Source organism: Eptesicus fuscus, chromosome 24 (genome assembly GCF_027574615.1).
Source record: "Eptesicus fuscus isolate TK198812 chromosome 24, DD_ASM_mEF_20220401, whole genome shotgun sequence".
Classification (NCBI taxonomy): domain Eukaryota; kingdom Metazoa; phylum Chordata; class Mammalia; order Chiroptera; family Vespertilionidae; genus Eptesicus; species Eptesicus fuscus.
The window spans coordinates 3645828-3667444 of record NC_072496.1 but is presented as its reverse complement, the minus strand read 5'-3'; the positions used below and the strand labels follow the sequence as shown (position 1 = coordinate 3667444).

The 21617-nt window shown below is 60.2% G+C and overlaps 1 long non-coding RNA gene across 2 annotated transcripts; it reads right to left on the bottom strand.

Annotated features, from left to right (window-relative positions):
- Positions 1-1033: 1033 nt before the first annotated feature.
- LOC114228716 (uncharacterized) lies at positions 1034-20821 on the bottom strand. 2 transcript variants are annotated; one of them, XR_008555349.1, is made up of 4 exons: positions 20682-20820; positions 20134-20267; positions 17409-17525; positions 1034-1398 (listed from the first exon to the last, which is right to left on the bottom strand). It is a non-coding gene; the product is annotated as an uncharacterized LOC114228716 (long non-coding RNA). The 2 variants fall into 2 exon arrangements; XR_008555350.1 differs by lacking the exon at positions 1034-1398 and adding an exon at positions 10365-10748 and having other exon boundaries at positions 20682-20821.
- Between the last annotated feature and the right edge of the window lie 796 nt (positions 20822-21617).

The following is a 21617-nucleotide window of genomic DNA, read 5'->3' as shown; positions in this document are numbered from 1 at the left end:
CATTGATGTTTCTATCTGTCTCCCTCTCTTCCTCTCTGAAATCAAAAAATTAAAAGTAAATAAAAACCAGTGGGAAAATGTCCTCGGGTGAGGATTAAACAACAACAAAAAGGGTCGAACCTGGGCCAATCACAGTCTCCCATGGGCAGTGACAGAGTTCTGGATGCTACTTTTGTTTTTGCAAACAGCTCCGGAGCAGCGGTATTGAGCAATCGTTCGCTGAAATAACTAAGGTTCTAGGCGAGCGAGGTGACGTGGCACGCTGGTTAAAGGGACCGACCAGCCAGGCTAGAAAGGGAACCACAGAACAGCAACATGCTGGGAACTGAAAGGAGAGCCCACCACCCATACACGCTGGTAACATGAACTCCATTGAGGAGCAGTTGAATAAGCCATCTGTCCCACTGCACAGACACATACATGCACTGTAGCTCACAACATAGCATTTCAAGGTACTTTGTTCTTGCATGTGTTTAAAATGCGTTTATTTTTTTAAACATATCCTTGCATTGATTTCAGAGAGGTAGCAAGAGAAACATCAATGATGAGAATCATGGATCAGCTGCCTCCTGCACGCCCCCTATTGGGGATTGAGCCCACAACCCGGGCATGTGTCCTGACGGGGAATAGGACCATCCACAAGAGAATTTACGTTGGACCCAGCCACCCCAATTCTGGAAATTTCCCTCTAGTCTTCCCAGCACAAAATGACACGTGGACAAGGTTGTTTATCCTTTGCTACGTTGTTTGTGACAGTAAAAGATTAGGTCCACGTGTCCATTTATACAGGGAGGAAGAGAGAAATAACAGGGAGCATCCTTCAAAGAATGCAACACCATGCAGGCATAAGCCAGTGAGCAAGAAGCGCGCCCTCTGGTGGGAGGGAAAGGGTACTGCATGGTGCGGAACAGGAAGCAGAGGGATGTTTGCTGGTGTTTTTATAACCAAACACGACATGATGCACAGGAAATGAAAGTGAAACCCTTAGGGGGTTATTTGGAAAAGACGTTAGCGAGGTTTCCCAACGGATGAGTTAAACTTTCCATCTGATTTTATTTTCATTATGTGAACATATCTATCTGACCCTCCTCCATAAGCATCAATTTCCCCCAAGTTGAAGCCCTAAAATGATGAGCAGAATATTGATTGGTCCCCGAGACCATAGATCCGACGTGAGGGCTTCTGTGGTGGAACTGCTCCTGTTTAACGGGCGTGGAAACGGGCCCACACGTGTTCCTCCCGCGTGGGACCAGTGAGAGCCTCCTCAGACCATGGAAACGCTCACACTTCCTTCCGAGTCCATCTCTCCGTTCGTCTCATTCTCGCTCCTCCCTGCACTTCCTTTGTGCAGCGCCCGTACCCTTAGGGCCTCGTGCCAGGTGTGGTTTTCTGAAAACCCTGGAACACACACAAGAGAGAGTCCTTTTCCACAAGCTCTTGGCCTATTGTATGAAGCAGAGGGCTCGGGGGCTGGGACCCTGTGACAATGTCGCCCTCTTGTGGCTCGTAGCTGTTACTGTGACCGGGAGGTCTCTCCTGGGCCCAAAGAGAGTCCCGACCAGATCTGTGACTTCCTGGACCATCACAGCCGATTTCTAATGACCACCTTTACCAGCATTTCCCAGGGTGATACCGACTTTTGGTGACCCTGTTAGAGGCGAGGATTTGAACTACAAACGGTCAGCTAGGATCTCCAAAGGGAAGAGAATGAGTAAGCGGCGAGGCAGGGCTAGAGGCTCGGGGGTAACCAGCATCCCAGATGATCCCGGTGCCCAAATAGGTCTGAGAGCCGTGGCTCTCGGCTCTCAGGTGGGAAATGGGTCCGTTTCCCCAGCAGACGGATCGGGAAAGTTTGGACTGGAACCCGGATTCTTTGTCTGCCGCAGTGGAAGCAGGAAGCCGCAGACAGAAGGTGGACTAGCCGAGGTGGCGGTTTACTGAAGAACAAGTACAGACTCCCCTGTGGGGAGGGGGAAGGGTCCCACTGAGCTCCTTTCCCTGCGGCTTACACATAGCTGTCCGGGCTAATACTGCGGGTTTTGCACATACCGGTGAAGAATGCAAAACCCGCAGCATTAACCGGCACGCCTTGTAAAGGCTGCAGATCTTTGTGCCTTGATGTCCCCTCTGATTGGTCACTACATCCTTGGGTTGGTTACTATGGTAACTTCTGAGTGCAATGGTGGAACCTCACATGGGACACGTGAGGTTCTCCCCCCTCCTTCCTTATTGTTTTCCTATTCCCCTGGGCTTCCTTCTTCTCCCTCTGTAGGAGGGGCTCCTACCCTGTATTTAGGAAACATAGGCCTTTTGCTGCTCCCAGCTGCCTCATTCTATGGAAATGCAGCTGTTGCAGCTGTTCAGCTCCCCATTCTATGGAAATATGCCTTCTGCTGCTCTGCAGCCTTGTGCTTCCCCCCTGGTCCCCTTAATTCCTAAAATTCCCTATGCCTGTCCTGTGTTACCCCTGAAATTCCTGTTTCAAGGGGAACAGTACCAGCCAGGGTAAAGGGGTTGAAAGGGTCCTGGGTGCCGGTGGGGAACGTGTCCCCTTGCAAACCTGCCCGGGTCACAGCGGCAGAGCTCACACTGCAGGGGCGGTGAAGCCCTCGGGGCAGAAGTTTGGGGGGGGAGGAGGTGGCCCACGTTTTCTCTGCTGCTCTCAAAACCCTCCCTTTCATCTGTGTGTGCTCATATGAACTGTGGGTGGCAAGTTTGTCTGCACACATGGTTTGCCTTGCTTGTGTGCCCCCAAGAAAGACCCCAGTGTCCCCACACCTGACTCAGGGCAAAGGGAAGGGAAGTCCCAAAGGGAACATGCTTTTCTGGCCACTGGAGTCCACAAGTCCCAGCTGGGCCTGGGAGCCAGCTGCTGCCGGACACAACGGGGCAACAGGAGCAGATGATCCCCAAGCAGCAGCATCTGTTTTCTTCTCCCCGGGCCCTGGGGTTCGAGGAACTTTCACTTGTTTCAATGAGAAATGGCCATGTATGCTGAATGGGAAATGGGAACGTGGGCCCCTCCCCGTTCTCCCCCCCCCCCCCGTGGGGGTATAATGAGGCCACGAGTAATGTGTAAGCAGACTGTGAGGCCGTGGGAGCCTGGCCAGCTCCTTGGACTAAGAAAGGCCACAGAGCAACTGCTTCTAGGCGTGCGCCCCCATGGTCGCCGCTTGCCCCAGGACACAGCTCCTCCCCCTGTGGGCCCTGCTGGGCTTGTCTTCCGTCTCCTATAGAACCTTGCAGTGGGGAAGTCGGGGCTGTGGCAAAACAATGGCACCGGCAGGCAGCCCCTGGTGCGTCCCAGCTGCAGGCCGCGTGGGACACAGAGGAAAACTTGGGTGCAAAGGTAAGTCCTGCTGTAAACCCGCGTGTTTCACAGCCGGTGCTCTGGGCTCTTTGCATGATACGTGCCATGGCCACGTGCATTTCGTTTCTAGATGTTTAGTGACATGAAAGCAAGTGCTGCAGGTAGGAGGGGGTGAGCATGGGGAGCAGGTGAGGAGCTCTGTGTGTTGGGCTCAGACACTTGCCTGGAGGAGAGGTCGGGCCCAAACCACCTCTGCTTCCTTCCTTTGTCAAATGTCCTGAGAGCGAAAGTGACGGAGCCTCAGGGACTCCATGGAGAACTGTGATCCCCCGTTTGAGCCACCTGTGCCCCCAGGGTCCAGCCAGGGGACAGGCCCCTCGCCAGGTGTATGGACCAGAGAGGATTTTTAACTCAGCCAGGTAAGGTAGGAAAGGGAAAGGGGAGAGAAAGCATAAGGTTGGCAGGTCTGATTGGGTGACATCGAGGTCCCCGCCCAGCACGAATCACCAGGCACCCCTCGCCTGTGAACACTGTCCCCAAGGACGGGGTCTGGGCACACTGGGTCCCCTGTCGGGTTAGTGGCTTCTGCACCCGCGTGGCTCTGGGACAAGTGTGTTCCGGCTCGGTCTGCTGGTCTGCGGGCAAGGAGTCGGGCTGTTAGATCCTTAAAGGCAAAGCACAAGAACTAAAACACGCGGAGAAAAAATAAAGACGATTAGAGTGTGTTTTCTGTGTTAGGACCCGGTTTCAATTATAGACTACATCCCGCCCCGGCCATTGCAGTCCCTTGAGGACTTGCAAGGCTTCGGCTTGGCGGTCAGTGCACGCCCCGGGGCAGAGAAGTCCTCCCGGAACTCGTGCTCGCGTGTCCGGGGAGTTTCCGCGTCCCCATGGGGCGCCGGGAAGTCGCGTGGGGAGCGTGTCCCCCTCCGCGCAGCTTCCTGGAAAAAAAGAATTCCAAATGCCCCTTGTGCGGCCAGGGTCTGGCCGTGCCGGCCCGGAGGTCCCCGCTGGACGCCTTGGGGCCGTGCTGGACGCCTTCTACCCGCTCGGAGATCCTTAAAGGCAAAGAGACGCTCCGAGGTGAACGAGATGAATTTGGGGATGTTGGGGGGCCGCGGTGCTCTGTCGCCCACACCCCCACCCTTGAGATGCATCTTTCTTTGACTTTTACCCCATTGTCAGTGGCCACGTTGTGGCCACTTTTCTATCGCCGCCTTCGTCCGTAGCTCCGGAGCAATTGGGAAGGGCTGAGATTTGATCTCGCTGCCCGAGGTAGAGTTCCAGGGAGCCGGAGGCGATATCAGATTGCCCCCGGTTACTCTGAGGATCCGCACTTCATCGGTTCTCTGGAGATTGTGCCTGCAGGCATATAGGAGAGCTGTGCCTTGGGGCAGCTTTTGGCTGAGCTGGGAGCTTCCTTGGAGCCGCGTACCGGCACCGCCGGGGGTCCGTACGCGGGAGCCCCAGAGGGTCCACTCTCGGCCGCGTGGGCCAGGGGCCCGGTGACCCATAGGTCTTGCTTGCTCGCTGGCCGGAGTGTCCGCAGGAGCCGTAGGAATTCACCGGGCCGCCGGGGCCGCGGGGTCCGCTGCTCTCGTGGGGTCTGCCTTGCTCGCTCTGTTCGCTCGTGGGAGCTCCCGTCCGCAGGAGCCGCAGAGGGTCCACCGGGCCATGGGGGCCGCGGGGGCCGCCGACCTCGTGGTTCTGCCTTGCTCGCTCGTGGGAGCTCCCGTCGGCAGGAGCCGCAGAGGATCCGGCGTGCCGTGGAGGCTGTGGGGGCCTCCAACCTCGTGGGTCTGCCTTGCTCGCTCTGCTCGCTCGTGGGAGCTCCTGTCGGCAGGAGCCGCAGAGGATCCACCGGGCCGTGGCATGGTGGCTGTGGGGGCCGCCAACCTCGTGGGTCTGCTTTGCTCGCTCTGCTCGCTCGTGGGGGCTCCCGTCGGCAGGAGCCGCAGAGGGTCCGGCGTGCCGTGGCGGCTGTGGGGGCCCGTTGTCCTCGTGGGTCTGCTTTGCTCGCTATGCTCGCTCGCGGGAGCACCCAACGGCAAGAGCCGCCAAGGGTTCGGCGTGCCGTGGAGGCTGTGGGGGCCTCCAACCTCGTGGGTCTGCCTTGCTCGCTCGTGGGAGCTCCCGTCGGCAGAAGCCTCAGAGGGTCCACCGGGCCGCGGGGGCCGCCGACCTCGTGGGTCTGCCTTGCTCGCTCTACTCGCTCGTGGGAGCTCCCGTCGGCATGAGCCACAGAAGGTCCACCGTGGCGTGGCGGCTGTGGGGGCCGCCGACCTCGTGGGTCTGCTCTGCTCGCTCTGCTCGATCGTGGGAGCTCCCGTTGGCAGGAGCCGCAGAGGGTCCGGCGTGCCGTGGAGGCTGTGGGGGCCTCCAACCTCGTGGGTCTGCCTTGCTCGCTCGTGGGAGCTCCCGTCGGCAGAAGCCTCAGAGGGTCCACCGGGCCGCGGGGGCCGCCGACCTCGTGGGTCTGCCTTGCTCGCTCTACTCGCTCGTGGGAGCTCCCGTCGGCATGAGCCACAGAAGGTCCACCGTGGCGTGGCGGCTGTGGGGGCCGCCGACCTCGTGGGTCTGCTCTGCTCGCTCTGCTCGATCGTGGGAGCTCCCGTCGGCAGGAGCCGCCGAGGGTTCGGCGTGCCGTGGAGGCTGTGGGGGACGCCGACCTCGTGGGTCTGCCTTGCTCGCTCTGCTCGCTCGTGGGAGCGCCCGTCGGCAAGAGCCGCAGAGGGTCCACCGTGCCGTGGCGTGGCGGCTGTGGGGGCCGCAGACCTCGTGGTTCTGCCTTGCTCGCTCTGTTCGCTCGTGGGAGCGCCCGTCGGCAAGAGCCGCAGAGGGTCCACCGTGCCGTGGCGTGGCGGCTGTGGGGGCCGCAGACCTCGTGGGTCTGCCTTGCTCGCTCTGCTCGCTCGTGGGAGCGCCCGACGGCCTGTCCGCAGGAGCCGTAGGGGTTCCACCCGGCCGCGGGGGCCGGGGGGTCGTTGACCCGTAGGTCTTGCTCGCTCGTGGGAGCGCCCGTGGGCCCCGTCCACAGGAGCCTTAGGGGTCTACCTGGCCGCGGGGGGCCTCTGACCCCATGTGTCTGCCCGCTCGCCCGCTAAGACCTTTCCGCACGAGCCGCAGGGGGGGTCCACCGGCCGTGGGGGCCGTCGTGGGCCTGGCTGCGTGTTGAAGGTGATCAATTTCCTATCGCCGCCTTCCTCCGTAGCTCCGGGGCAATTGGTAAGGGCTGAGATTTGATCTCACTGCCTGAGGCAGAGTTCCAGGAAGCCGGAGGCGATATCAGATTGCCCCCGGTTACTCTAAGTCTCCGCATTTCATCCGTTCTCCGGAGATTGTGCCTGCAGGCATGTAGGAGAGCTGTGCCTTGGGGCAGCTTCTGGCTGAGCTGGGAGCTTCCTGGGAGCCCGGTACCGGCACCGCCGGGGGTCCGTACGCGGGAGCCCCAGAAGGTCCACTCGATCGTGGGCCGGGGGGCCAGCGACCCCTAGGTCTTGTTGCTCGCTCGTGGGAGCGCTCGTCGGACCGTCCGCAGGAGCCAATAGGGTTCGCACATGGCCGCGGGGGCCCTCAACCTCGTGTTCTGCCTTGCTCGCTCGTGGGTGTGCCCGTGGGTCGTGCTGCAGGGGTCCCAACCGGCTGTGGGGGCCGCCGACCTTGTGGCCTGCATTGCTCGCTCTGCTCGCTCGTGGGGTTGCCCGTGGGCTCGTCTGAAGGAGCCGCAGAAGTTCCACCTGGCTGCGAGGGCCCTTAACCTCGTAGTGTTTTGCCTTGCTCGCTCGTGGGAGCGCCCGTGGGCACGTCCGCAGGAGCGTCAGGGAGTTCCTCTGGCCGCGAGGGCCTCAGACTCGTGGTTTTGCCCGCTCGCTTGTGGGAGCGCCTGGGGGGTCTGTCTGCAGCAGCCCCAGGGATCCACCCGGCCATGAGGGCCTCTGACCAGTGTGTCTGCCCGCTTGCCCCCCTCAGGGCCCCTCTGCAGGAGCCTCAGGGGGCCCACCCGGCCACGGCGGCCGCCGTGGGCCCGGCTTTGTGATAAACGAAATGAGTTTTCTATTGCCGCCTTCCTCCGTAGCTCCGGGGCAATTGGTAAGGGCTGAGATTTGATCTCACGGCCCGAGGCAGAGTTCCAGAAGCCCGGAGGCGAGATCAGATTCCCTGATTCTTCCGAGTGTCCGCATTTCATCCATTCTTCGGAGATTGTACCTCCAGTCCTTTATAGGGCCTGTGCCTCGGGGAAACTTCTGGGTGAGCTGTGAGCTTCCCGGGAGCCGGGTACCAGCACCTTCGGGGTCGGTCCTCGGGAGCTGCTTTGCCCGTAGGGCTTGCCCGCTCGTGGGAGCGCCCGTGGGCCCGTCCGCAGGAGCCGCATGGTTTCAACACGGCCGCGGGGGGCCACGGGAGCATCTGACCCGTTGGGTCTTTCTGCTCGCTTGTTGGGAGCGCCCATAGGCCCGCCCGCAGGAGCCTCAGGGGCTCCTCCTGGCCGTGAGGGCCTCAGACTCGTGTTTCTGCCTGCTCGCTCGTGGGAGCGCCGGGGGGCCTGTCTGCAGCAGCCCCAGGGGATCCACTCGGCCGCGAGGGCCTCTGACCTGTGTCTGCCTGCTCGCCTCCTCGGGCCGTCTGCAGGGGGCCCACCCGGCTACGGCGGGTGCCGTGGGCCCGGCTGCCTGTTGAACAAGATGAATTCTATTGCCGCCTTCCTCCGTGGCTCTGGGGCAATTGGTAAGGGCTGAGATTTGATCTCACTGCCCGAGGCAGAGTTCCAGGAACCCGAAGGTGATATCAGATTCCCTGGGAGCTGCTTTGCCCATAGGGCTTGCCCGCTCGTGGGAGCGTTTGTGGGCCCCGTCTGCAGGAGCCGCATTGGGTCCGACCCGTTGGGTCTTCCTGCTCGCTTGTTGGGAGCGCCCATGGGCCCCTGCCCGCAGGAGCCTCAGGGGCTCCTCCTGGCCGTGAGGGCCTCAGGCTCGTGGTTCTGCCCGCTCGCTCGTGGGAGCGCCGGGGGGGGGGCTGTCTGCAGCAGCCCCAGGGATCCACTCGGCCGCGTGGGCCTCTGACCCGTGTGTCTGCCCGCTCACCTCCTCGGGCCCGTCTGCAGGAACCTCAGGGATCTTCAGGGGGCCACATGGCCGCCGCTGGCCGGCTGTGTGGGGAACGAAATGAATTTTCTATTGCCGCCTTCTTCCGTAGCTCCGGGCAATTGGTAAGGGCTGAAATTTGATCTCACTGCCCGAGGCAGAGTTCCAGGAACTCGGAGGCGATATCAGGTTCCCCGGTTACTCTGTGTCCGCACTTATCCGTTCTCTAAATTGTACCTGTAGGCCTACATATAGGGTCTGTGCCCTGGAAGCCGGGTAACAGCACCGCTGGGGGTTCGTAGGCGGGAGCTGCTTTGCCCCAGGGCACTGCCGCTCGCTCGTGGGAGCGCCTATGGGCCCGTACGCCGAAACTGCAGGGGTACCACACGGCCGCGTGGGGCTGCTGATCTCGTGTTGTCTGCCTGCTCGCTTGAGGGGAGCGCCTATGGCCCTATGGGCTTGTCCGCAAGGGCCGCAGGGGTACACACGGCTGCGGCGGGCGCTGACCTGGTGGGTATGCTCACTCGCTTGAGGGGAGTGACAGTAGGAGCCGCAGGGGTCCACACACGGCCCGCGGGGGCCGCCGACCCCTGGGTTTGCCTCCTTGCTCGTGGCAGCGCCCGTGGGCCTGTCCGTGGGGGCTGCCGGCCTCGGGCCTGCCTAGGGAAGCTGCAAGCGTTCTGTTCCTCTGAAGGAGCCTCTGCCCGTACGGGTCTGCCTGCCCTGGGCACGTCCGCAAGGGCCGCGGGACCCGCATGGGATCCACCGGCCGCTTGGGCCGCTGATCCGTAGGTCTGCCTCCTCGCCTGTGGGCACGTCCGCCTAAAGGGTCAATTTGCCGTGGTCCTGTTTGTAGGAGGCGTCGGCTGTGGGAGCTGTCAGCCCTCGGGAGTGCACCCGCAAGAGCCGCTGCCCATGGGACAGAGTGCCTGTTCCTAGGAGCCACTGGCTCCTGACTAAAATGAGCGGCTGCCCGTAGGGTCTGTCCACCTTGCCCCCGCTGCAAGGGCTCTGGCAGCTGCAGGGGGTCCACCCGCCCCTGGGCGCTGCGGGAAGCACCACCTGTACTGTCTGACCGTTCATGGGAGCCGCTGTGGGCCCATTCGCAGAAGATTCATGGGTTCGGTTTTCAGGAGCCCTCTGAAGGGCCCACCAACCTCGTTCTTGCCATTGGGCATGTCTGCGGACCCTCAGGTGCAGAGCAGTGCCCTCGGGAGCCCACAGGGGCTCCGTGGAGAACCGGAGGGAAGGGTTCTGGGCGCCCGGGTGCTGGGTGCTGTGCTGCTATGGAAATGGGGCCGTCATGGAACCTGCAGGGAAGCGAGTGGAAGGCGTTGACAGGCTTTGTCCTTCGGACAGTGGGTGCCGGTCATCTGGTGAAACTTTTCTGGGGCTTGTTGCCCGAGGTGGGGCCGGCCCACCGTCTACTTGGAGCGCGTGAAGGAGGGCTGCGATCCTCCGGAGGCTCCTTTGTGGAATTTCCCCCTGATCACGGAAGTAAGGGGTGCGGAGTGGGCCCAATGCCTGAGAGCTCCAGGGCCGTGGCACAATCAGGGTCGCTACTGGGTCTTGGTGATTGCGTGTACTTTGGCAGTGTGTGCCTTTACAAGGTGATGGGGCCTTTGCTTTAATTACCGACCCAAGTGCTGTGTGGCTGGCCAGAAGGGCAACCAGCACCCACTGCACCCGCCAGTGCCCCTTCTCACGGGAGACAACCAGGGAAGGGGAAGAGGGCGAAGCTCATACTCCAGCGGGCCCCGCTGGAGTGGTGCCTGGTATGGGTCTTAGACAAGTGATGCCGTGCCATGGTTCAGCCCCAGGCCACCAGCTGCAGAGCCCCGGAATTGGTCTTTTCTGCCCCGAGGGAGACGGGCGTGCCCCTACACTGAATCGCAAACGAACTCGTCGGCTCTCTGGGCCCAGGGTTGGGGCTTAAAAATGATCCAGCTCACGGCTCTGCCTCTGCCGCTGAAATGCCCACACCGGGCCTTGCATTCATTCGGGCACCTGGTGCGGTCCTAGCAGGCAGGCCCCACCTGCCGGGCTCCGCACCGCAGGTGTCTTCAACCTCTTCCCGGGGCTGCCGCCACTCTCGCGAGAGAAAAGCGTGAGGCTCACGCACTAACTTCCGCTTGCCGTCCTGGGAGGCTCCCCGCGCAGAGGCGGGAGCATTTGGCACCGTCGTCCTCCCCGTTGCGGGGCCGTGTAAGACACTCCGAGGTTGAGAGGTTTTGGCGAGGTCTTGTGCATCAGGAGGCCCTCTGTGCTCCCTTGCCGCCGCGTGGAGTGGAGGCGTGGGGCTTGCGGCTCGCACGCGGATGTTAGGCCGGGTGCTTCTCGTGGTCGCTGTTTCCTCCCTGGTGGAGATGGAGGTAAAAGTGGCGGCAGAGCACGAGGGGAGGGTGTTCCCGAGGAGGCCTTTGCGGGCTCCATCAGGGGTCCAGCACCCGCCGGTGTCCACAGACGCCCAAGCTCCGAGGGGAGCTGGACCGGGTGCTCCACGCCCGGAGGGAGGCCCAATCAGCGGAGGAGGTGAGTGTGGCGAGGCAATTGGAGTCGTGAGGGGGGACTCAGTGTCCGTCCGCATACAACCTGGGAGACGCCGTGAAATGGCGTTTTTCTCAACTTCCCTGGGGCTCTTTCTTGGGCGTAAGAGACTCCCAAGTCCCCGGTGAGGCTCATTGGAGGGCCCCCGGTAGTATTTTTTCTAACTTCACATGCAGACAAGGGACGGACCCTGCCCGCGCCGTTGGTCGAGCGGTCCATGGTTGTGGTGCCAGCTCCACCGGTGGCGAGGGGGCCGGCAAAGGAACTCCACGGAGTAGGCCACCACCCACGTCCCGCTGTGGGGGTCGCCTCAGAGAAAATGTTACGTTTCCATCGCGGACTCAAAGTGGACCTTCCCTGGTGCCCGGTTCAGGTTTGGTTCACTAGCTCCACGCCCTCGGGGTTGACCAGATGGCTCTGTGACTGCCTGGTAGTAGAAAAGGGGTGATGGGAGGGATTGGTGACCGGTCCACCCCTCGAGGACGCCCGTGTGACCCGTGGCGAGGCCCGGCCAACTGGCACGGTCATTTTTTTCATCTGAAATGGGCGTTTTGTACCACCAGGTTAGTAGTGACCCTGCAGTGGGTGAATGACCAGCTTGGTTCTGTGGGTGGACCACTAGGCCTGTGTCACCAAGCTCTGCCCGGCTGCGGGGGGTGGCTGAATTGGGTCAGCAGGAGGTTGGCTGTAGCCCTCGGCCACGGAGCCGTGTCTGGGCTCTGGTTTGCCCCAAAGCGCTTGAGTACGGTTCTCCCCGTCCTGGGCACTTGGGTTGTTGCGGGGCCCCAGTACCTAAAGGTGGTGAGTGCGGTTCTCACCCGTGTGTGATCCACGCCTCGGCCAAATGTGCCTGGTTGGCCCCACTTCGCAGGCCCTCCTTGGGCTTTTCGCAGGCTCCAGTGCCCGAAGGTGGTGAGTGCGGTTCTCACCCAGGGGCTCTGCTGGGAGCTTCCCCCGCTGCTGCCTTGTGGCTGCTGAGCTGGACCTAACCCGTGTGGTGGATGTCCTTGAGGAGAGGGGTGTGTTGTGCCTGTTTCGGCTTGATCCCTCCCTGCCTGGGAGTGGTGTGTGGAGGGCCGGGGTGTGGACCCTGTGGACCTCGCTCTCCCTACTCATCCTCGTGGTGGTGTTGGCATTCAGAACCCCGAATCCTTAGGACACTGGCTCCTCAGCTGTGTGTTGTGACTGTGGTGGGAGTTGTACAGCAGAGCTTTGGGCCTGCTGGGCCTGCGGTGATGCCCATGGTTGTGGAGTTGTCACTCATGTCCCTGTTCTACGTTAAACCACCTTAAAGCTACCGCTGTGATTCCTGGTGAGCCAGACCCGTGGTGAGCAAGGTGTGGTGGGCGCCTGGGGAAAGTGGTGGCCGAACCAGCTGCCCACAAAGCCCCCCCGTCTTTGAGAAGCCAGTGGTGGCTCAGCTCTCCTGTGTGTGCAAAGGCATGGGAGGGTGAGTGTGGTTCCGACCTGGGTTATTGGGCCCTGGAAACAGTGCGGTCCTGGCAGGGCCTCATCTTTTGAGCCTCTCCCTTGGCTTTTTGGCTTGGAACTGAGGGAGCCTGTGCCCCAATGCTGGCTCCCTGGGCTCTCCAGACTGGTTCTTGTGGCGCTGGAGCTGGGCCCGATGTGTGATGGCTGCTCTCGCTGACCCAGGGGTGTGCTCTTTGCCCTGCTGCTCCGTGGACGGCAGGGGTGTGTTGGCTATTGGCCCTGCCGTGACGGGTGCGGTGCTTGCTCTTTAGCCCTGTCTCCCTGCCCTGTGTTGGGGCTTGCATGGGGGAGCTGGGCCTTCTGCAGATGTCGCTGGTTTCCTGTTCTGCTTGACCCTCCTTGGAGCTATTGCTACGGCTTCTGCTGAGTTTGGGACCAGGTGCGTGCAGTTTGGCTCATGGCTGATGGTCTGTTGCGCCCTGTGGGCCCCCCACCCAGCTGCCTATGGCTTTGCCCAAACTGCTCTGTATTTTACGCTCTTATGTGGATGGGTTTCTTCCTCAAGACACTCATACTCCGAAGGGGCAACCAAGCCTCCAGTGAGAGCTCCCAGCCCTGCTGTGGATGCTCAAAGGCGGTCCCCGTGCCTTTTGTACCAGGGCTTGGGGCTCTGGCTCCGGGCGGGCCAGTCCGAAGTGCCCTGGTGAGGAGAAAGGTGTAGCCACTCCAGCTGGTCCTCCATGCAGGGCACCAGGGGGGTGAGACTCATGGTGTGCGGGCCCTTGCTTTTCGTAAGCTGGGCTTGGGCTAGGAGTGGGGCCCCAGCATGCCCTGGGCCTTGGTGGCGGCACCCTCCAGCCAACGGTGGGGAGGAAGAAACCCATCGGGCTGTATGCTCTTTACCCCCCATGGCAAGGGGGCCCAGCTCTTTGTCCCGCCTGCAAGTAGGCTGCCCTATGTTGTCTGAAGTCGCACCCTGCCGGGGGAGCCTTCCTCAGTGCAGAGGTCAAGTGGGTGAGCTGAAGGGTGGGGAGCCTTGAAGTGCCCAGGGCCCCCCAATGAAGGTCCCACGGAGCTCTAGCTGCCTTGCTCACAGGCCGGTGTGGGTGCGGTGGGACAGTGCATGGTTTCTGGGGGCCCGCTTGTGCCGCAGTCCCTGCTTTTGTCTCCAACTGCCGTCACCCCTGAAGGTTGGACAGGCCTCGGGGAGCCTTGTTCTGTGGACCCTATGTGGATGGCCCACCAAGCCAGCCTCTGATGGGGCTGAGGTGGTCGAGTGGAGCCTGCTTGCCTTGAGTGATGTCACCTGGTGCGCTCTGGCTTTGGTGCCTCTCAGGGGGCTGGGCCTTCTCCGTGGGGGCATGTGCTCTGCTCCCTCCCTGCTGTGGGTCTGCTCCTGTTGTGTGGAGGGGCTTCTGCCCTGAAGTGTGCCCCAACATGGTGCCCCAACGAAGCCTTGGCTTTGCCGCTTTCCCAGTGGGGAAGGTGTGTACCTGTTGAGGGGGCGTATGTGGCTCATGGATAAACTTGCTTGTCCTCCCCCTAGCTTTAGCTCCTAGGCCTTCAGAGTGTGGCCTTGAAGGAGCTTGAGCGCAGTGGCTGTGGCGGGGGAAGTCGACCTTAAGCGCAGTCCCAGTTGGCAGCCTTGAGGGGGATGTGTGCTGCCATGTTTGACACGGTTTGCCCGTCGGGGACCTTGCCCCCCATTACTGCCCCTCTTGTGTGAGATGAGAGCAAGGCGAGAAGCGTCTGTGGCGCAGCAACTACACCTCCAAAGTGGCAGCACTTGGGAGTAGGGCTCGGAAGGCGGCTCAGTGGGAAGGAGTTGGCTGTGGAGAAGGCGCCTTGTGCCCCAGGAAAGCCATTTCAAAGGGATGGAGACGGCAAAAAGGCTCGCTGAAACCTTTTATACCTTCTAAAGTGGTCTGTGCCTGAAAGCAGGCCTTACGGAAAGCCCCGTCAGCTGGGAGCCTCGGTAATCCGTAATCCTTGGTGGTTCACCATTTTACAAGGAGGACGTCATTCAATGCAACCTGTCCGAGGCTGTCCTTAGCAGCAAGGACGGTGTGAGGGGGCCTGTTCCTCTTGGGTATCCCCCGTTCTTTACGGACCTGGGGGCTCCTTTGGGGAGAGGTGGGGACCCGCTGTTGCCCACTGGGACTGTGCAGAGGTGCGCGCAGTGGAGAACAGAAACCGAGCCCCCGTTCCCCCCCCGGGCTGGGCTTTTGCTTTTTGTGTCGAGTGACACGGGGGCAAGGCCTTCTTAGCCTCATCCGCCAGGTGTGATGGGCAACTTGGCTTTTATCCATCTACCCTGCTCTCGCATGCGTGACTTTGACCATGATGGTCTCCTTCAGGAGGTGTGAAGGGGGTGTCTAAAGTGAAAACGCCCGCCCAAAAGGAAGGTTGCAATCCAAATTTGTTGGGTTTGGGCTCCTTCTGCACATTTTGACCAGACTTACCTGCAGCCTGGGGCCCATTGGGCAGGTTGGTAACTCCCGCCCCAGGTGGCTGTTTTGAAAAGGGATGGCCACCCTCCAAGTGTCTTTCCTTATCAGCGTTGAGGGAAAGGAGCAGGAAAATCCAGTCCGTGCTCTTCAAAGGGCAAAGGGTGGTCCTTATCTACCCTTAGGGGGAGAGGCTTCTTCCTCTCTGCTGGCCGTTTGGGGAGGCTGGACCGGGAGGAGGGTCGGCTTGATGTGTCTCTCCTTGGGATTCACCTGAGAATTGGGTGGCAAATACTGTACCTCGAGCTGAGGGGATTATAGTGGAGATGCACTGGGCCTTTCTACGGGTTGCCTTCGGGAAGGGGATGATATCCCTTGCTGAGGTCGACCAGATGGCCCAACAAAAAAAATTCCAGCCACACTGGGTCGACCAGATGGCCCAGCAAGAAAAAAAAATTTTTTTTCCATCCACAACGGGTCGACCAGATGGCCCAACAAAATTCCGGATCAGACGTGGTGGGAGGGCTCCCAAGTAGCCCCGCCCTCCAATATATTAGCCAATCAGAAAGATAGATTGTACTTTTCCTATGCTCTCAGCCAATCAGAGTGAGTATGCAAATTAGTCAGCCAATCAGAGTGAGTATGCAAATTAACCCAGCCAGGATGGGCACCCAGGCAGAGGCTTTAGGCTTGGGAAGGGGTCGAGACTGTGATCCGAGGATCCTGAAGCTTTTTCAAGATGTGTTTTTCAGAGGATCTGACCTTTCTTTTTCTTGTTCTCCTGTCCTGAGGATCTGTTTGCATTGATCTTTGCCCCTTCCCAAGCCTAAAGCCTCCACCCTAGGGGTCCTCCACCCTAGGGGTCGAGACTGCGATCGGAGGATCCGAGCACGGGGGAAGGACCCCTTCCCAAGCCTCAAGCCTAGGGTGGAGGCTTTAGGCTTGGGAAGGGGCAAAGATCAATGCAAACAGATCCTCAGGACAGGAGAACAAGAAAAAGAAAGGTCAGATCCTCTGAAAAACACATCTTGAAAATGCTTCAAGCAAGTTGTCCTTTTTTCATGGTGACTGGCAGTGGTCTAAGCAATGTGGGGTGATGGGGCTGGCGCCTGGCCCCGATCAGCCCGGTCGCCTCAAGCAAAGGGAGGCCAGACTGAGGGAGGCTTATGGGGAGTGGGCTGAAGCCATCCGTAGGACATCCCCTGAGGGCTCCCAGGATGTGAGAGGGGGCAGGCTGGGCTGAGGGACCCCTCCCCATTCGTGCACCGGGCCCCTAGTTGTCCAAGGATGTGCTCCAAAGGAACATCGAGTTTGGGGGGGTTACAGGGATGCCGGTCAGTCCCCACAAAAGCAGCCCACCAAAATGCACGCTCCAGGTCAGAAATGCCATTTGGGACAAACCCAAACGTCTCCAGGAAGCCCAAGGCACTAGGGACTAAAAGGACTCTTTTGGCTCAAGAACGGCCAAAGTCCAGAGGAGCCACTTGTGCTGGATTTGCACTGCGTTTTCTCCATTTTTTTTTTTTTTTTTTAAACTAGGGGCCCAGTGCACGGCCTCATGCACCTTGAAAGGAACTGTGGGCTGCAAGGTCACCACCACAGGGGCGGGTCGCGGCCCATCGTCTGCGGCCCCCAGTCCCGTCTGCTGGCAGCCCCACTCCCACCGGCACGGCAAGGAGCGATTGGGGCCACCAGCAACCGGGGCGAGTGGCAGCTGCTGCTCCAATTGCCCCTCAGGGGCATCGGTGCCAGCAGCCGGCACTGGCAGCGGGTGCGAGCGGCAGGTGGAACCACGGTGCGCGGGACCACATGACAGCGACCAGCACCCCTACCTGAGCCCCCCTGCTCCACCACCCCAGTGCAGTCAGCGCCCGCCCTGTTCCTAGCCTTTGACTACAGCGGTGTGTGTGTTTTTGAGTGTGTGTGTGTGTGTGTGTGTGTGTTGCGTGTACTGGGCTTATCAAGTTCGCAGCCAAGAGGCCGCAAGCCCTCGACATCCTCTCCCCCAGGGGAGGGGGGCCCTGGGGGAATGAGACCCTCTCATGCTCTCCTTGAGCGATTTCCTCTTGGGGGGGGATCCTCTTCCAGGAATGTCTTTTGGTTCTCCTTTTGCTTTTCCCTACTTCCCTAATGCCTGCCTGGGATCCCACAGTAACCCTTGGGGACCCCCCCTTCACCCACCATCATTTTTTTGTGAGCCCATATGCTTCAATTAGTCCCAGGAAGGGGCTAGTGCTATCTTTTGGGTCACCGGAACCTGGGCAGTCTCGTCCCGGGTTCCAGCCGAGCTGGATGAGGCGCAGAAACAAAAGCCACCCTCAGGAGGACTGACCCTCCAGGCTTCCTCGGAGGGAAGAGGGGGGCCCGGGGCCTCTGCGCTGGAACGAAGAAGCGGGCCGGTCTGCATTTCCTTTCGTCGGCTACCTGAGTACAAGGCATTTCTTGAAGCCCCTCTCCCGCGCCCCCGTCCCCGGAACAAATCGCACAAGGAGAGCGGTGCCCGCAGCTGAAAAGACACTGCCCTCGCCCCCGTGCACACAGTGTTTACCCGCTAAGCCTCGGACCCTGTGGCTGAGGGTGGAGCAACCCTACCTGTCGTAGCTTCTCCTTGTGCCTTTCTGCCTGGGCATTGAATTCTTCCTGCATCTTCAGGCGCGCGGCCGCTAGGGCCTCCTAGTGCCTCCTACCGTCTCACAACGTCCTCGGGGGCTGCGAGGAGAGAAGAATGGGGGGAGGTAAAGCACCCCATGTGCCCCGGGAACTCTCCCGAGTCCACGCGATTACAAAGACGTGGGACCCCTCTGCCTCTGTTTTGGCTGATTGGGGGGGGGGGGCGGGGGAGGCTGCCCCACGGCACCGGAAACCTCCCAGAGATGCAGATTTCTGCCCGCCCACCCCCACCCCCCCAAATTCAGAGAGACCTGGAGAGGCGCAGCCCTGAAATGCAATTGTTGTGACAGGCACACTCGGCTGTCAGTCCACAGCCGGGATACGGCCCGGCACCCAGTGCCCAGGTTGACCGGAATTCCAGAAGACAGCCAGGAAAGATCACGCCTTCTGACCACTGGCCATCACTGAAATGAGTCCACGCCCGATGGAGATCCTCAGGCATTCTTTTTTACAATATATTTTATTGATTTTTTACAGAGAGGAAAGGAGAGGGATAGAGAGCTAGAAACATTGATGAGAGAGAAACACTGATCAGCTGCCTCCTGCAGACCCCCCACCGGGGATGTGCCCGCAACCAATGTACATGCCCTTGACCGGAATCGAACCTGGGACCCTTCAGTCCGCAGGCCGACGCTCTATCCACTGAGCCAAACCGGTTTCGGCAGGTTTTTTTTTTTTTTTAAATACAGTTTATTGATTTTAGAGAGGAAGGGAGAGGGAGAAAGAGAAACATCCATGATGAGAGCCCTGACCGGTTTGGCTCAGTGGCTAGAGCATTTGGCCTGTGGACTGAAGGGTCCCGGGATTGATTCCGGTCAAGGGCATGTACCTTGGTTGCGGGCACATCCCCAGTGGGGGGTGTGCAAGAGGCAGCTGATCGATGTTTCTCTCTCATCGATGTTTCTAACTCTCTATCCCTCTCCCTTCCTCTCTGTAAAAAATCAATAAAATATATTTAAAAAATATATATATATACACATATTTTATTGATTTTTTTACAGAGAGGAAGGGAGAGGGATAGAGAGTTAGAAACATCAATGAGAGAGAAACATCGATCCGCTGCCTCTTGCACACCCCCCACTGGGGATGTGCCCGCAACCAAGGTACATGCCCTTGACCGGAATCGATCCCGGGACCCTTGAGTCCGAAGGCCGACGCTCTATCCACTGAGCCAAACCGGTTTCGGCAAAATATGTGTATATATTTTTTAAAAAAACATCAATGATGAGAATCACTGATCGGCTGCCTCCTACACGTCCCCCACTGGGGGGATCTAGCCTGCAACCCAGGCATGTGCCCTTGGCCGGAATCGAACCTGGGACCCTTCGGTCTGCAGGCCGACGCTCTATCCACTGAGCCAAACCAGGGCAATCCTCAGGTATTTTTATCATGGTTTCCACAGAAAAGAAAAACCCCTCCCGCCAGAATGAGAAGGTATATCTTCCCACCATGACCACTCAGAGGACAGGGAGGTGATCACCATTTCCTACAGACAGCACAGGAACAAGGCCCCTTAGCGGAAGGAATCCACATAAAACGCGGATCAGGTGTCATGATCCAGTGGGGTGTAGGGGTGTGTGTGTGGTGGTGGTGGCAGGGATGAGCGAAACTTAAATAAGGAAACAGGCTCTAGCTGGTTTGGCTCAATGGCTAGAGCATCGGCCTGTGGACTGAGGGGTCCCAGGTTCCAGTCCGGTCAAGGGCACATGCCTGGGTTGTGGGCTCGATCCCCCAGTGGGGGGCGTGCAGGAGAGAGCCGATCCATGATTCTCATCATTGATGTTTCCATCTCTCCCTCTCTATGAAATCAATATAAATATTTTTAAAATAAAAAGGAAACAAAAGTCTACTTCCACTTTGGAGAGGGAGGTGTGATTACAGGAACGTTGCTGACTGTCGAGTCAGCTTAGAATAAAAGCAACCAAGCGTCCTTTATTTCACCTACATTTTTCTGCCCCAAATGGAACGGCAACAGCACACGCCTTTCCCTGCAGGGTTACTGGTGGAGGTGGCTGTGGCGGGTGCCGGGGGCTGTTCCCGGACACAGCTCTCAACCCGCTTGAAAGATTTACACTTGGACTTGGTCGTTTCTTGTTGCCCATAGAGCCAACAAGCCAACAGACTGACTGGCCGTGCAGGCCCACGGCCCATGGGGAAGGAGAGGCAGGCCTGAGGAGTTTTACGACATCTGCTCTCCTCCCCAACCTCGGTAACCATGGTGACTCCGATGCATCACCGCGTGTGTTTGATGCTGCTGCTATGGAAACGGTAGCTTCCGGTCTGCCGGGTGAGAAGGCCACCCTTTCAGAGGCAAGGATTGTGAAAACAAATGAGCGCCTGGGGGATCCATCGGAATAGAATGAGTGTTAGGGAGCCCTAACCAACCCACACCTGGGTGTCTCCTCCCTCACTGCAGGCCTGAGGTCACTCGGGGTTAACAGGCAGACCCGTGAGTGGCGTTTCCAACCGAATCCACCTCCAGCAAACAGCTCCGCCCTGGGACAGCCCATCGCACGTTCGTTTTCGGAAGCGTCAAGTGGTTCCCGACCCCCCCCCCCCCCCCCCACTCCCCAAGCCGATTGCCACCCGGTGCTCCTTCCTCTCAACCACAGCCTCCACTCGCTATCTATCGGGACCAGGTACGAACCCACAGCAGCTGCCGCCGGGCCGGCGGCCTCTGCCCGGAGGCCCTCAGGCGGGCGGAGAGCTTCGGAAAGACGGCCACCAGGAGGGTGCAGCCCAAGACCAGGTACCAGCCGTCGGCGGCCAGCAGGGAGCCCACTGCGAGCAAAAATCACCAAAAAAAAAAATTTGTGAGAAACGGAAAAGACAAGCACTGCTGACTGAGGGATCGAGAGGAGCCGAGCCACCTCGGGCGGGCAGAGGCCTCCCACGGCCCGGAGCTCGGGGAGAGGGGGGACCCGGGCGGCTGGGAGCGAGGGCGGGCGGGGAGGGGGCGCAGCGAGGCCTGGAGGCGCACGCTAGGGCCCAGGGGTCCCAGGGGCCGCAAGGACAGGGCTTGCTTTCCAATAAAAAAATAATAAATTGAAAATAAAGCGGCGGGACGCCGCCGCCGCCCCGGGAAGAGCGGCTCCGGGAGGGAAAGGCCTCCCAGGCCCCGCCCCGCCCGCCCCACGCCCCGCCCATGGAGGCGCCCCCCGGCTCCCCTGGGTCCCGGGGTTCGCGGCGACTCACCGGCGACGTGCAGGAAGCGCAGCCCCTCCGACTCCAGAGCCGGACGCGCCGACAGCGGCTCCCGTCCTGCTCCGTGGCGGCCGCTGCGCCGCTTCAGCTCCCATTGTTGACTTCCGGGTTTCGGCCCGCCCCCCACGTATATTACGTGCGCTCGGGGGCGTGGCCTAGGCCTCCCCGGCCAATGGCGCCGCAGCACAGCCGGGGAGCGGCGGGCACAGCCGGGTTGGGATGCTTGACAGGGGTCCCGTCCACTCACACCGGGTGCTGACGTTGGTGGGGAAGCCGCCCGGCCCGCTCCCGCCGCCCGCGTCCCCTTCTGGGCTAAGAAAGGCCCGCCGATCGCCGTGCCTCTCCTCCCGGCCGCCGTCCAGGCCTCTGGGGGCGGGACGATCCCAGCGGTGGCCCCGACACGCCCGGGGTCCCCGTCACAGACGGTCCCGGGCATGACCGCCCGCCCTCTGCCCGCCGTGTCCTGCACCCACTGCCCGAGACTCGCCTCTCTGACCCTATTTCACATGGGACTTGGGGTGTGTGTGTTTCCCAGAAGGTTTGGAAGGGAACACACCTAGCTGTCTCAAAAGCTAGTTGACGATTGCGGTAGTAATGTGATTTTTAAAGAGAGCGCATAGGCCCGGTGATGCCAAGCCTAGTTCTAGCCTGACTTAACTGCCGATGGAACCTCTCCCAGAAACACGGTCAGCCAGGCTGGAAAGTTCTGATGGGGCGCCAGGAAGGTCATGGTCATAGTCCCCGCCACAGGAAGAAGATGCAATGTGATAGAACCCTCCCCATTCCCTTCCTCCAAAGAGGCTCTCATCTAAAACAAACAAAGAAAAGAATCCTTTGTCTCCCCCCGCCCCATTTTATGTGTTTATTTGAGCCAAACTAACATATACCGGGGAGCAGGATCTCACATGCCCCCCCCGTTCTTGTTCT